Raw genomic sequence first — 13,546 nt, 5'->3', positions numbered from 1 at the left:
ACTTGCAGACCAATTCCAAGAACAAGTCAAAAAGATCAACAACCATAACTGTGTTGGCTTCATCTCAGAGATGAAGGGATGGTTCAACATATGGAAATCAGTAAATGTAATCCAACATAAATAAACTGAAAGAAAAAACACATTATCATCTCATTAGATGTAGAAATGGCCTTGACAATATCCAGCATCACTTTATGATTAAAGTCTTGGAGAGATTAGGGATATAAGGAGCATACTAGCAAGCCTACAGTCAACATCTAATTAAAGAGAGAGAAACTCAAGACAATTCCACTAAAACTAGGAACAGGACAAGGTTGTCTACTCTCTCCATATCTATTCAATATTTAATATTTATTCAATATAATGTTTGAATATAGTACAAGGTTTTCTACTCTCCATATCTACTCAATATAGTACTTAGTAGGTAGAGTGATAAGACAGCTAAAGGAAATCAAGGGGACAGACAGTGCAAAGAAATAAGTAAAAGTATTGTTATCTACAGTTGATATGAAAGCATGCATAAGTGACTAAAATTCTGTCAGGGAACACCTACAGCTAAGAAACACTTTCAGCAAAGTGACTGGATACAAAATTAACTCAAAAAAAAAAAATCAGAAGCCCTCTTCTACACAAATGACAACAGAATTGAGAAAGAAATCAGGTAAACAGCACACTTCACAATAGCCTCAAAGAATATAAAATGTGTTGGGGTAACTCTAACTAAGCAAGTGAACAACTTGTATGACAAAACCTTCAAGTCTTTGAAAAAAACTGAAGATATCTAAAGATGGAAAGATCTCCCATGCTCATGCATCAGTAGGATTAACATAGTAAAATAACCGTTTTATCAAAAGCAATCTCCAGATTTAATACAAGCCCTATTAAATTTCCATCACAATTCTTTACAGACCTTGAAAGGACAATTCTAAACTTCATATGGAAAAAACAAAAACAAGCAAACAAATAGTAGAGCTAAAACAACGCTGAACATTAAAGAACTGCTGGCGGTATCATGCTGACTTCAAGTTGTACTACAGAGTTAATAGAAATTAAAAAAGCCTATGTGTTAATGGCATAACACATGCATATTGACCAATGGAATCAGCTGAAGAGTGATGACAGGACCGTAGGTATGGGTCCATTCTACTTTGACTAAAGGTCAGAGAGTAGGAACTCTCTACTGTTCCTTCAAGGTTAAGGTCAACAGTTCGAATAACAGGTCAGAAAGTTCTGCTTTCTCAAGGTTATTGTCAACTGGTATGGCTAACAGCCAGACTTGGTATTTCAGGAAATAAGAAGCAGATCTGTTTCTACCTCAAACAAAAGTCTAAGGCTCCAACTAGGTTCCTACCCCCCTAAAAGAGATAACTATAGATTCTAACAAGGGAGTGGTATGCCTACAGAATGCTTTGGTCAAGGGTGCGAGCATTATTTGTCTTGTTCTGGAAACAGAATGTTAAATTAAGAATGTAGCCTGTAATCCTTCAACTGGCCTGTTCATTCTTTGTATCACAAGGATGCAGTTTTTTTTCCTACTCCTACCTTTGTTGTTGGGGTATTCAAGCAAATGGGTATTAAATGCAGAAGACTTTCTGTACTCACTGAAATGCCCTCTCAAAACTATTCCACGTTTCAGTCTCTTATTTCTCCTATATCTATGTTCCTTTTGCCTAAGAATTCTAATTCTCTTGCTCCTACCCTGGAACGTTTGAGCCAGACGTGGCTAGAAGCCTGGCAGAAGTCACCCTAAAAAGGTAGCTTATGACAGGATGAGACATAAACTCACACACCTATAGACACGTGATTTTTTTATAGAGAAGACATGTATACTGGAGAAAAGTCAGAATAGCAATGGTATGTGATACATGTCAGTGTTGATATGAAGGTGGAATATTAAAGAAGCCTTCAGGTATATGTTTCAACATTTCAGCTAAAGTGTTAAAACTATTCAAAGCAGACAATAAAACATAAAGTGTTTATATTAAAATCTTTAGACAATAACAAAACTACAGAGTAGATCAAGCAAAGTATAATAATCAATTGTGCCAAAAATAGGAAATAAAATGAAAAGAGAAGCCCTAATAATGATGAGTTGAAAACTACATGGAATGAAAATTATATAAACACATCAGTTAAAAGATAGAGAAAGCACATATGAAATTACATCTAATGTTCTGCCATTTACAAGAAATTCAGTTTAAAATTAGATAAAATGTAACTAAGGTGTCTATGGCATCTGTATCATGTACAATTGGCTTCAGATCAGAGTAAATTACTAGGTATAAAGATGAATTTTACATAATGTTAAAATGGTCAGTGTGCCAAGAAGATAGTATCATTATGATTAAATTAACAATAGAACTGCAAAAACCATGAAACACTGAAGTCACAACTAAAAAGAAAATAAATCAAATTGACTATTATAGTTGGGAATTTCAAGGTCCATTTCTGGGTAATAGAATTGCTGCTGTTCAGAACATTATCTAGGGTACAGAAGAATGAGACCAAGCTCAGTGGACCTGGATGACAGCTACACAATACCATATACACCACCTGCAGGTTATAGGCACATGGAACTCTCACAAAGGCAGACATTTTGCAGAACCATAAAACAAATATGGGTCCTGATCAGAAAAGAACCAATATAGTTGTGCTAAAAGTCTATTGGAAAAGTGTTTTCAAACATTTGGAATTTAAAGAGCAAAGTTTTTAAATGAGTCATGTCTTAAGAACTAAGTAGCATTCCAAGGGAAATGAATAAATGTTTATAGAGAAATACCAGATTCCTCAAAGATGGTTAACATATTAGGAAACTAAAATGAGAAATTTATGAGAATGAAAATAAGTACAAATAAACAGGCTGTTATAAAAAAGCACAAGGAAGGAATCGTAATGCTACCAGACTGTGCCTATATTAACATAAGGAGACTAGAGAGTGACTCAGGTCAGATTTCTTGAGACGTCAGAAAGGGGAGACTTCAAAATATTTTGAAACTTGTCAAGAAATTTTAGCAGAAATACACTATTTTTAAATCTCAGTGCTCGAAAGAACAAGTGGAGCAATCAAAAATGGTGTATTAAGTGTGGACACTTGGGATTTAGTCCTGAAATTTGACTTAATGATGAAATCAAGGGGATTTAAAAAAAGTTTTTATTCAATTTCTTTTTTAGTTTTTACATTCTTAACTCAGTTTCCCCTCCCTCCTCTTCTCCCATTCCCCCTATCCCCCTGTCCCCATCTCAATCCACTCATCCTCTGTTTCTGTTCAGAAAGAGGCAGGCCTCCCATGGGTATCAACAAAACATGGCATATCAAGTTGCAGTAAGACTAAGCACCTTCCCTGGTATTAAGCCTGGGCAAGACGACCCAGTATGAGGAATAGGTTCCTAATAACCACTCAAAGCATTAGGGTCAAGCCTTGCTTCTTCCATTGTTAAGAGTCCTACAAGTAGGCTTATACTTCAATTATCTGACTGAGAAGAGATACAAAATATAGAGATAATTAAAACATGCCCAGGAATGTAGTGAGAGTCTAATCAGGGGTCATGATGAAAGTAGTCAGATAGTATACTACAACTAATGTTTGAAGTTTTTGAGAAAGAGCCACTGGAGAGATACAGAGCAGGGGATGAGTAAGAGATGAAAAAGATATGAAATAATAAGTGGGGATATTGGGTGAGACAGAGAATTCATGGCAGAAGTGTCCTGGCTGAAGTTGCTTAGAAAGTTCCTATAGAAATGAGACCGATATTTTGTATCCTTTTGAAAGAAGCCATTAGCAAATTCCTAAAGTGTTTGGAGGACTAATTTAATCCTTAGGTAGGAATGTTGAAGAGGAACCCTTCTCAGCTGTTGGCTGCTGAGAAAGGGAGAGACAGGTTTACTAAGGGAGCAGACTCTGGTTATATTGACCATGCATGCTCTGGTGGAAGGCCTCACAGGTAAGAATGTCTGGACAGCACAAATCAGTCTTGAAGGCTTTGAAAGGGAAATCAACGGAATTAGGTTGAATGGATAGGAAGGTGGGGTGGAACTTGGAAAACTCGGGGAAGGAATATCATCAAAATATTTTGTAAAAATTCGTAAAATAACTAATACAAGATTTTTTCTTTGATTTTTTTAAAGTTCTTTGTAGATTGATTCATTTTTAAATAAGAGTCAAATGAACTCACTTTAGCAGTCAAAGAGTAAAATGTCTTTAGCATTTATAGATAAGTAAACATTGCTGCAATGTGGAATGAAGGTAGGTATGGTGATTTGCTTTTTGCTAATAACTTTCAAGGCCAGGAGAGCCATGGTATCAGCATGAATTGTCAGGAAACAAAGCAGTATGGTAGCTTAATTTCCATAGCATCTTACTGACGAAGCTCTCCACCATTTTCAGGAGACCAGAATTAAAAGAACCAGGTCTCGTAGGGGAATTTCTCTAAGCCTTACACGATGAGCTCCAGAAATTTAACTCATTCCTCTTTTATTAACTAAATGTCCAAAGAACGCAGAACACAGATTTAGAAAAATAAATGATATTTGGATTTAAAATAACTTGAAAACTCCCTCCAGTTATACCCTGCCTTCTCCGTCATTTATGCTTCCTTTTGTGTTTCACTGGACCTCTTTCTCCCATCATCTGTCCTGCTGTTTAAAATAGTCTACATTGTCCACCTCTTGGCTTTCCTTTTATCATAGTGCATTTTCTGGCTTCTCATTACTCCTCCATTTTTTTGTGCTTTTGGACTATGGCACTGACCCATAAAGCATGAACTACTTCTCCATGATTTCCAAAAGAAAAGATATATTCTCTAAAAAAAAAAAAATCAAAAAAGTTATAATTTTAAAAAAGAAAATTTTTATGTTCATGCATCAAATTGTGTATTTAATGATTAAGTGTAACTGTGTAAGAAGTTTTATTTTTGGCACATCATTCACAATATTAAATAATACCCTGGTGCTTAATCTATGCAGAGATTTTCTTTGGAATCTAATGACATAACTAAACTCAAAAAATAGGAAAAACTGAATATTTTTAAAAGAAATGATGCTCCTTTTCTCCATGTATTTTCTTACTATTTTGATATGCTCATCCACACTTATTAATATTATTTTTATTAATTTTTCATTTAGTTTTGTTTTCATATTAGAGGACAAGTCTCATTACTTCACAGGCTTACGTGGAACTCAGTATGATCTTGAAATCCTGATGCTACTAAAGCAGCTCTTGGGGTGATAGAATTAAAGGTTTACAATGCCATGCCCCACTGTTATTGAACTTTCAGAAGTGTGTGAGAAAACCTTCTAATCTGAATTTGAAAATGTTCTCACCAATGCCATTTTAAAAAGCAAAAAGATTCAGTCTTTCCAAGAAGATGTGTCTTGCATCTGTGGATCTCAGAGGATTTCTGAATTTAGCCTTCTGAGGCACGGTGAATTTGAAGGCAGTCAGCATCCATCCAGAGCAAAGTTAATGCTTTGACTCAATGCTTTGACATGAACTCTAAATTTAATTAAAATTCCTCCCTGTATTTAGATGGGTTTCCTTTATGTCTGAAGTTAAATCCTTTTGTGTTCTCTGCCTATGGGCCTGAAGTAATTTATGTACTGCACTGGTAGACAGTTCAAAAACATGCTTCGAATAGTTTATTCTACTTTTGCTGGTTTGATTTAAATACATGCCTCAAACATCAAGGCCAATCACTTCCCAAGGCCCATAGGAAAACTGTATAATACTTTCTTCTACTTTCTTTAGTAATCGTGCCAGAAGCAGACTCACTAAAGTACAGCATGTGAGCACTACATTTAAAAGTAGATCTAAGCAGTTGCTTAGAATTATAACCAGGAAAACTTCAAACAGGCTGAAATTCAAGTGCAAACTCTGAGGTCTATTCTTCACAAACATACAGAGTCTGGGCTTGTAAAATATTACTAAAACAATTGGATGTGCATTTATTTAGGTTGAAACTGAGACATGAATAAAGAATATTTTAGAATACAGATTAGGATGCTAACTCTGTTAGTACTGCTAGGCAAAGAATTTACACACAAGAAAGTATTGCAAAAATAATTGTTGGTTTGTTAGTTTGTTTATTTTCTTTTTGAAGTTAAGTGCTGAATTAGTCATGATTTTTGCAATCAAATAGTTCTCCATATTCAAAAGACATAAATATAAAAACTTCAAAGAGTGACTTACATTGTGCTTGTGGGATACCTTCAATTTTCATATGCTAGAATAAAAAGTGTGTGTATTTAATGCAACAAAGCTAGTCAATAATGGACTCTTCAATACACAATCAATAAGTAGTTTTAGAGAGCTACTATATAAATTATATAGTAAGTCCCCTCATGTCAATTTCTGTAGTTAACAATTAAAATATCAGTGTGTCCCCATATTTTAATAGACACTCTGGTACATACATGAATACACAGCTCATCTATTGCCCACCACAATCATGTAAGTTATTCACTTTTTGTATCATAAAGAGAGAGGGGCTGAAGAACTTGCTCAAAGCAGTAAATATTAGAGCAAAACTGTAAAACAGATCTGCGACCGGATGCAAACTCACACATTCTATATATTGTGTGGCTGTTTTAACCCTGGCACTGTAACTTGCAACAACCAAGCCTGAACGTTGCAAAAATCTTCCCGTGTATTGTGGATTCAATAGAAAATGTGCTCCGTAGGTCTCTAGGGATGTTGCTCTTTGGAAAGGTTATAGAACATTTATGAGGCAGACCTTGCTGGAGGAAGTATGTTACCTTGGGTGGTTTTGAGTTTTATGGTCTGACTCCACTTCCTGCTCTCTTTCTCTCTGTTTCCTGTGTAAGAATGAAATGGGATCAATCCTTTTTCTGTCTCCCATTCAGGACTCTCTCTTCGGCTGCCATGTCTTCCGTGGAAAGATATCAGAAGCTAACCCTTTTTCCCCAACTTGCTTTGCCCTCAGAATATCCTATCATAGAAGCAGAAAAGTAACTAATATGACTAATATGAAGGATTATACTTAGTTGCCTTTCTTTATATAATAGGCATAAATATCAAATCCACATACCAATTTATTCTTTGTTCTCTCTTCCCCTCATCAACTTTACTCTTTTTTATTCCTTACTTTTTTACCCTTGCTTACTCCTTTAAGCTCTAGATAGAGTATTCAGATCAATGTGATTTGCATACCAGTGGCCACATCTTATTAAAGAGTACTCAGGTAGTTAACCTTATACAACCTTAATGCAAGACCTTTCTACTTTTATTTAAAATGACAGCTATGGGTAGTAAACAACAAGTGACATGAAAGGCAAACTACTATCCTAGGAATTGCAAAGCTTGTCATATAAAATGAGGAAGCTAAAAGGGAAGGCCAATGCTAATCTCTTTGTTAGGAAAGCATAATCTTCTTTCCAAGATTATCACAATACATTGAAGATGTCAGTTGGGCAATTGCTTAAGTGTTAGTGTGAAGATAATTCTAGAAAACATATCAATTAGGCAAGAGATAAGGTTTATTTATTCATCTCTGTAATTTTTAGGGCCAGACCTTTACAGCAAAGCAAAAAGGAAGAGAAATAAATTATTAACCTATCAGCAAGGTCATTGGAATTTAATATTTGGTAACAAGATATACAAATGGTGATATAGAATGAATTTTGTTTTCAAGAGAAAAGGGCTTTATTTTATCCTATAGTTGCAAAAGCAGAGTCATAAGAGTTGCAAAAGCAGAGTCATAAGAGTTGCAAAAGCAGAGGCATGTCATAGTGACAGGAGCAGGAAGCTGGCTGATTACATCTTATTATCACATAACAAGCAGATAGAGAAGTTAAATAGAGAACAGTGGTGTCAAATAGAAAACATTTAAAATGCAGTGACGTTAAATAGAGAAGCAGATTTAAAGGAAGATCCACAAGGATTCCATGAAACACAGCCCACAGAATCAACTAACCAGGGCTAACAGTGACTTACAAAGATGGAAGCAGCAATTGGAGAGCCTGTATGAGTCTATGCATATATGTTATGGTCCTCTGCATATATGTTATGATTGAGTACCTTGGTGTTCTTCAAGCATTCCTAACAGTGGGAGGGGTGGTGTCCCTCACTCTTTTACCCACTCTTGGGATCCTTTTCTTCCTACTGGATTGCCTCATCCAACCTAGATATGACAGCATGTACTTAGTGTTATGGTAACTTGTCATGCCACGTTTGGTAGGTATCCACGGGAGGTCTCATCTTTTCTGAAGGGTAACAGAGAAGTGCCTCTGGGAAAGAGGAAGAGGCAAGAGGAGGAGTGAAGGGAGGGGATACTGCAATTGGGGCATAATATATGAGAGAAGAATGAATAAAAAATAAAATTAAAAAATAAAAAATTGTTTTTAAAAAAGACCCTCATTATGGATAGACGTCATGGAGTCCCTGGATTATGATGAATGACTGAAGTCATCATAAATGATTATGTGTCTCATAAAGACAACATACATTAGAAAGAGAACATAATTTAATACCAGAATGTCCTGATATTAAAAGGGTGGGCTCCCAGAAACAAACTCAGATGAAATAGTAAAAACAAGTACACAACAACAAAGCCTGACAAATGAAGGGGATTGTTTTTTAGTACAGACAAAAAAATGGTTGTGAATAACAAGTAATAATAAATTAGCATGAGCGAGTGAAATAGGAATTATATGGCAAAAACAAAATCATTTTTGGTTATTGATTGGAGAAAGGAACTTTATAGTCATTGTCTCAGTAACTCCTCCACTGTTGTGGTAAAGCACAACAGCCAGGACAACTCATCAAAGGAAGTGTTTAATTGGACGTAGAGTTTCAGAGGGTCAGAGTCCCAGGTGGCTGAGCAAAATCATAATGACAGTCAGTGGGAGCAGCAGCTGAGAATGCACACCTCACAAACAGGAACTAGAGGACAGACTGCAAATTGTGAGGCTTTTGAGCCTCTAAGCCCATCCCAGCGACACAACTCCAATCTTTCAGAATCAGTTCTATCAACTGATGCCAAAGTCAAATATACTGTGTTTGGGGCTATTCTCATACAAAACACAGTATTTCAATATTTGGCCTTCATAGACTGATAATCTTATTATAAGGCAAAATTCAGCAAATTCAACTTCAAAAGTCCCCATAGTCTTTCATACTCTTATTCTTATAATGCTCAAAGCCTTCTTAGAGACTAAAATTATTCTCTTAATTGAAGTCCTCCATAAAAAAAGTCTTCTTGGAAACTAAAATCATTCTCTTAATTGAAGTCCTCCATAAAATCAAAATACAAACTATATACTTCCAACATAAAATGGCATAGAATAAACATAATCTTTCTAAAAGGGAGAAATGCAAACATAGTCAGGAGATACTGAACCAGAAACCTAGCAGGGCAAATTCCAAATCCTGTAGACAAGAAAACAGTAAATTGTTTTAAGCACTGGTTTTAAGTAGTCCGTGAGAGCCAGTAAACATGTGATTTTAATATAAATATCAATGAATTAAATAAGCATATAAATATTCATAACTATAGAGCTCTTCAATTAAGAAATTGTGTAATACCAGGTGCGATGGTGTATTCCTTTAATTCCAGGCAATGTCAGGTAGATCTCTGTGACTCTGAAGCCTGACTGGGTCTATTTAGTAAGAACTTGTGTAATCAATTTCAAAATCAATAAATAAAAATTAGCAGTTCCAAGGTTATTTTCTGTCTTCTACCTGCAGGACATTTCTCATCCTCAGAGATGACTACTAGTCTTACTTATAAAAAAATAAAGTTTAATATTAAAAATTTTTAACTTTGGGGCTGGAGAGATGGCTCAGTGGTTAAGAGCATTGCCTGCTCTTCCAAAGGTCCTGAGTTCAATTCCCGGCAACCACATGGTGGCTCACAACCATCTGTAATGAGGTCTAGTGCCCTCTTCTGGCCTGCATGCATACACACAGACAGAATATTGTATACATAATAAATAAATAAATATTTTTTTTAAAAATTTTAACTTTATTTTCATCAAGTTCATAGTAAAGTTAATGGCTGATAGTAATTTATTTGCATAAGCTTATTCTTCTTTCAAATCTTTTGCCTACTTTCTTATTTTTATATCTGTCCTTGACTACTTTGCTTTATTCTTTTTTTCCATCTATCATCATACCATTTGGTGTGCAAAGTCCTTCTGTCTATGTGTTGCTTATATTGGTTAGTGAATAAGGACACTGTCTTGGGCCCTTTCAGGATAGAATAGAGGTAGATGGGGAAAACTAAATTGAATACTTTCAGAAAGAAGGCAGAGTCAGGAGAAGCCATGTAGCCCCACCAGAGACAGGCACCTGACAGAAATTGATGGTAAGCCACAGCCATGTGGCAATACACAGATTAATAAAAATGGGTTAATTAAGATGTAAAAATTAGCCAATAAGTAGCTAGAGTAATAGGCCAAGCAGTGATTTCGGGAGTTTGGGCAGCCGAGAAACAAGCGGCCTTCAACAGCAACCACTGAGTTCTGCTTTGCACACTTTATACTGACATTTGAGTTTCTGCTTAATTGTTATTAAAGTATATATTTGTGTTCCCCTTTAAAAAATAACACAGATCTTCAGTTTTGGTCATCAACAACACTATTACAATATGTGTAAACATTTTTAAAGTCATTTGTTGGAATGTTCTGAACTCTTCACTCCTTTTACCTCTTTCCCTGTATTTTTACATTACATACACATGCGAGTAACTCTTTTTTATCATTACATTATTTAAAGAAGTGTCTTGTTCTTTTTTTCCATATTGATTATTGCTTTTTTCTTCCTCTGTCTCTTCCAAAAAAAACTTTTAAATTAAATTTCCATTCTGTTTGTTGACTGTTCTTCTCTGAATGTACAACTTTTATTTCTATGCTCTTGATGAATATAGAGTTTATCATTAAAATTTGATAGAAAACTCTATTATCTCAAGCTCTGTAGTCTTTTGATGGGGGAGAGGTTTGGATATTGACACAGAATCTTATGTAGCAGAATTTTCTGTTAAACTAAAGGTGACTTTGAACTCCTGCCCCTCAGGCTTAATCTGCCAAGGGGCAGGCACCACACCCAACTGGTGGCCTATTTTAATTTGTCTTGCTTTTCTTGTATCTTCTTCATGATGGAAAATATTCTATTACTCCAGTTGTTTTTATAGAATGTGCCAGAATTTCGACTTGAAATTTAGTTAAGTATTCAGGCCTAGGGCAATCCCGTCTCCCTCTATGAAGATTGATTTGTGCTAAAAGTTAGTACTAAACCTCTTTGAATAATTTTGCTAGTTTCTTGAAGTATAAAGTTTTTCCACAGCAATCTCTTCCCTTTGACCCCTTCCCACACCCCGTGGCCACGTGGAATGGAATACTTTGAAACTTGCTTCTTTCATTTTCAGAGTCTACGTGTTTCTTCTGGCATCAGCTAACACTGAAAGTAGAAAGTGCCTCCAGGTATCTATCCAGTTTCTCTGGATTTCCTCCCTGGGATTATCTTTAAATGACTCCTCATTATTTTAGTGGATCCTTGATACTTTAGAGGAAAAAAATAGCACTAAGTATTTACAAGATGCTTAATTTGCATAATGAGTAAACTGACCTGACTTTTAGATCTACCATGACTGGGAGAAATACACCCATATTCTATGCCTTGATTACTGGAAGGAATTTCCCTCTCCATTTGTACATTCTGTTCTTTCTTGGGTAATATTGATTGTCTAGAGAATTAAAATTGCTTCCTTATGCAAATCTTCTTTAAAAAATCAGTGCTGACCTTAAAAAAACAATAGGGGAATTTTATCTTTACTGACTTATGATCCATTTTCTTCACCTACTATAACAATATATATATATATATATATATGTATACACACACACACACACACACACACACACATATATATATATATATATATATATATATAGAGAGAGAGAGAGAGAGAGAGAGAATTTAGTTGTGTGCTCAGCATTAATCACCCTTCTTGGATGTTATTAACTTTCTATAACTAACTGACATTGAAAATATTTGAATATGTACTAATCAAGTTTTGTAATTACCCTTCAATTTATCTACAATTTTGACCTTTTTGATTGTCTCTATATGCATAATTATAATTTTAGGAATCATTTTGTTTCTTTGATCCAATGCATCTTTAATCAATATATAAGGATTTATTTATTGTTACTTTATGCATCCTTTCTTTCTGGCTTGAAGTCAATACAACTATTTGGTATATTTGTAAGAAATATTGATTTATTTCAAAACACATACCTCTGATGATTTTCCCTAAAGCATCTTTCTGGTACCTATAACTCTACTTTAGTAATGTGCTCTCTCTGCAGGGCCAGGGGCTGGAACACCCTGCTCAATGATAAAAGCTATTCAGATCTCATTTTGAAAGCCACACTAACCTTTTGATTGAGGGCTAAGCTAAAAAAAAATTTGACGTATTTTGTACATCATTTTCTTCATCTCCCTGAAACTAAATGGCTCTAGGAATACTTTATTTGATTTGTATAGAGTAGAATGTAAATCTATAGTTCTCAATAATGATTTTGAGAACCAATGATGTCAGGTAGGCTCCTGAGGCTAGAGCTTGACAGCTTCTCATAAACGCACTCGTTTTAATCTTTTGCTTATTCATTGTTTCAGCTTTTCATATCTGATGTCATCAGGACAGAGATCTGATGTAGCAGATTACTTATCTCTAATCTATTATTTTTCCATCAAAAAAGTCAATACTTTGTAAGGTTTTCCTTATCGTTTCTTATTCTGATATGTTTTTATGTAAACTTTGTCTATATTAATTATTTTACAACTTCTATTTACCTAAATTTATAGTATCAATGCTATGTTATTGACCACTTTCTGTCTCAGCTTTGATATTTCAATTTGCATCCAAACTCCAGGAAAATTGATTCCTTTTCCACAACATTCTTTCCCTCTCTCTCTTCCTTTACATCACTAGTGGAACAACTCTATTATAACTCCTATGTCTCTTGTTAAGACATTTCTAAAGTTTATTCTCTCTGATTCCAATCTCAACAGCACATATTCCATTCTATGCCACAATCTCCATATGCTTTGAACCAATATTTACAGTTCCTTCCTTTCTACCATGAAGGGTGAGTGTTCCCAGGTTGACTTTCCAAACTAACTGTTCATTTATTACAGTATGTACATTGATTTCTATCTGAAGGTTTTGGCTTTCCTGTAACTGCATGTTAATCTACTTCTGGCTCCAGATGTACTCCGTGTGTGTTTATTTGTATCATCTGGTTAATGTCTCAAAGGAAAGTATAATGGGCAGCTTCTTTTTCCAACCATATGAACTTTCACATGGTTACACTGATTCATTTGTCTCTGTACCCTTGTAATCTTGTGCTATACATGTTCCCATGCTACTTTACTGTCCTTGTCTGGAGGCTCTTAGAGCGGAAATGGAATTACTTGGCGTTGGCCACCCTGAGTGTCTGGCAAAATGCCTGGCCCACAACCAAGGCACAGTAATTTATGGAAATAAATTGGTAGGTGCATAAATAAATAGGCAAGCTGAGAATCATAAA

Source organism: Chionomys nivalis, chromosome 24, assembly GCF_950005125.1.
Source record: "Chionomys nivalis chromosome 24, mChiNiv1.1, whole genome shotgun sequence".
Taxonomy (NCBI): domain Eukaryota; kingdom Metazoa; phylum Chordata; class Mammalia; order Rodentia; family Cricetidae; genus Chionomys; species Chionomys nivalis.
The sequence above is the reverse complement of the archived record's forward strand: the minus strand, read 5'-3'. Positions refer to the sequence as shown.